The 2,815-nt window shown below is 32.0% G+C and overlaps 1 pseudogene; it reads left to right on the forward strand.

Moving 5' to 3' along the window:
* Positions 1 to 392: 392 nt before the first annotated feature.
* On the forward strand, positions 393 to 539 carry LOC145286655 (U2 spliceosomal RNA; annotated as a pseudogene).
* Positions 540 to 2,815: the final 2,276 nt, after the last annotated feature.

The following is a 2,815-nucleotide window of genomic DNA, read 5'->3' on the forward strand; positions in this document are numbered from 1 at the left end:
GTTTCCTGGAGTTTGATTGACAACACTTCTCAATTTTTTACTACAGGGTGTCCCAAAAGAAGTTGACAGATTTGAAATTTAAATTCAACTGAAAGTACTACTCTGATAAATATCAACTCCTTGATGGTGTAACGACTCACTGTGACTTTAGTAGAGTTAATCTAGATGTTCTAAAATCTTTTTTCGCTAGTTTGATGTTTCTATTGTTCTATCTCATATTTGATCAATTCAGCTTCTTTTGGGACACCCTATACTTTTCAACTCTGATAACAATAATAAATAATCATTATATTATTACGCGTATCATCATGCTGGGCAAGGAAAATGGAATATTCCAAATAAAAGAAAAAAAAAATTGGTGTCGCTGTTGAGGCAAAGCTAATAAAAATGATTTGTCTTTCTCGGCTTTTTGGCTAAGATCAAAGTGTAGTATCTGTTCTTCAGATGATACATTTCAATTTCTTCTCTCTTAGTGGAGGATAAATCCTTTGCGACTAAGACATTTTTTCTCCACATTAAAAAACGACCCTGGTGTCTAAATCTGTCCCGTAGGGAGGCATTGTGAATAGGTACTGCGTTTAATGTAACAAAGTTTTAATATTACAAAAGTAACTGGGAAAAGTAATTTCTGTTTTAATTACAAAATGCCCTGGAAATGTCCCTTCTGATTAATTATAAAATGCACTGGAAATGTCTGTTCTGATTAATTATAAGATGCCCTGGAAAATGTCCCTTCTGATAATTTTTTTTGTTTGTTTATTTGCCTCCCCACAAAGACGGAGTTGGACATGAAGTCGGTTAAAAAATTTAGGAGAAACCAGCTCCCCAAAAGGGGTACTCTGATTGATAACAAAAATAAAAATTGTATCAGTAATGAAGGATTTCTCCTCCATTAACCAAGACCAAAAAAGGGGGGGATTTAAGTCACTGGAATGCTGAGACTGATACTACACTCAGAAATTCATGTTGAAGTAATGGTTGCCTAATTTCTAACCGTGTTAATGTTTTTTTTATGTATTAATTTCGAAAAGCTGCTGAAACAGTTTATGCTTTAAACATTACTTTATTTCAAGTATATTTTAAACAGTGGGTGGGGGATATAAAGTCAGTCCCGAAAATTACTTAAACCGTTTACAATTTAAACATTACTTTATTTCATGTATATTTTTAACAGTAGGGTAGGGATATGAAATCAGTACCGGAAATGGGTGAAACCGTTTACGCATTAAACATTACTTTATTTAATGTATATTTTATACAGTGGGGTGGGGAATATAAAGTCGGCCCCGGAAATGACTGCAACCATTTACGTTTTGGACATAACTTTATTTAATGTATATTTTTAACAGTAGGATGGGAGATAAGAAGTTGGTCCCGGGAATGGCTTAAAAGGTTTACGAATTAAACATTACTTTATTTCATGTATATTTTTAACAGTAGGGTGCGGGATATTAAGTAGTCCCGGAAATGGCTGAAACAGTTTACTATTTAGACATTACATTATTTCATGTATATTTTTATCAGTGGGTTGGGGGATATGAAGTCAGTCCCGGAAATAGCTGAAACAGTTTACGATTAAAACATTACTTTATTTCATGTATATTTTTTAACAGTGAAGTGGCGGACATGAAATCAGGTCTGGGATTGAATGTGATAAGCGCAAATATATACTAGCAGAAAGTGTCGCCCAGTATTGAATGAGATAAGTGGAAAATATAGAGTAGCAGAATACCCAGCGTCGCCCAGGATCGAATTAGATAGGTGAAAGATATATACTAGCAGAATATGCGGCGTCACCCGGATTGGATAAGATAGGTGGAACATATATACTATGAGAATACCCGGAATTGATTGATGTGTTTATAATGAAATAATCATTCGAGGCAATATATCACAGTTATTATTTAAGTAAGGGGGGGCGACATAGTGGGTTTAAGTTATGAAAATTATCGTCGAAATTAGTAACATATCCAAGAATTATGAAAAATGATGAAATGTGAGTTATTTGATTGATGTGTTTATAATGAAATAATAAGACTAGACGATATATCAAAAGTTTTATATTAGTAGGAGAGGGGCATAATGTGGGTTTTTAATAATAAAAATGATTGCCGAAATTAGTAACATATCCAAGAATTATGAAAAATGATGAAATGTGAGTTATTTGATTGATGTGTTTGTAATGAAATAAGCAGCCCAGCAAATATATCAAAGTTATTATTTTAGTAAGGAGGAGGCTATAAAGCGTGTTAAATTCATGAGAAATTATCATCGAAATTAGTAGCATATCAAAGAATTATGAATAATGATAATATATGATTTAATGAATTAGTGTGTTTGCAATGAAATAATCAGACCAGACAATATATTAAAGTTTTTATTTTAGTAAGGGGGCCATGATGTGGGTTTAAATGATAAAAATGATTGTCGAAATTAGTAACATATCCAGGAATTATGAAAAATGACGAAATGTGAGTCAATTGATTAGTGTGTTTGAAATGAAATAATCAGCCAAGAAAATATATCAAAGTTATTATTTTAGTAGTGTGGGGTTATTAATGTGAGCAAAAAATATAAAAAGTGATTGTCGAAATTAATAACATATCCGAGAATTATGAAAAATCATGAAATGTAAATTAATAAATAGTTGTGCCTTTTATGAAATAATCGGCCCAGACATATATCAAAGTTATGCTTTAGTAAGAGAGGGCGATGAGGATGGTCTACATTATAAAAAAATATTGCTGAAATTAGTAAGATATCCAAGAATAACGAAAAATGGTGAAATGTGAGTTAACTTATCAGTGTGTTTATA

The sequence above is a fragment of the Euprymna scolopes genome, chromosome 10 (assembly GCF_053919585.1).
Source record: "Euprymna scolopes isolate OS-2025 chromosome 10, ASM5391958v1, whole genome shotgun sequence".
Classification (NCBI taxonomy): domain Eukaryota; kingdom Metazoa; phylum Mollusca; class Cephalopoda; order Sepiida; family Sepiolidae; genus Euprymna; species Euprymna scolopes.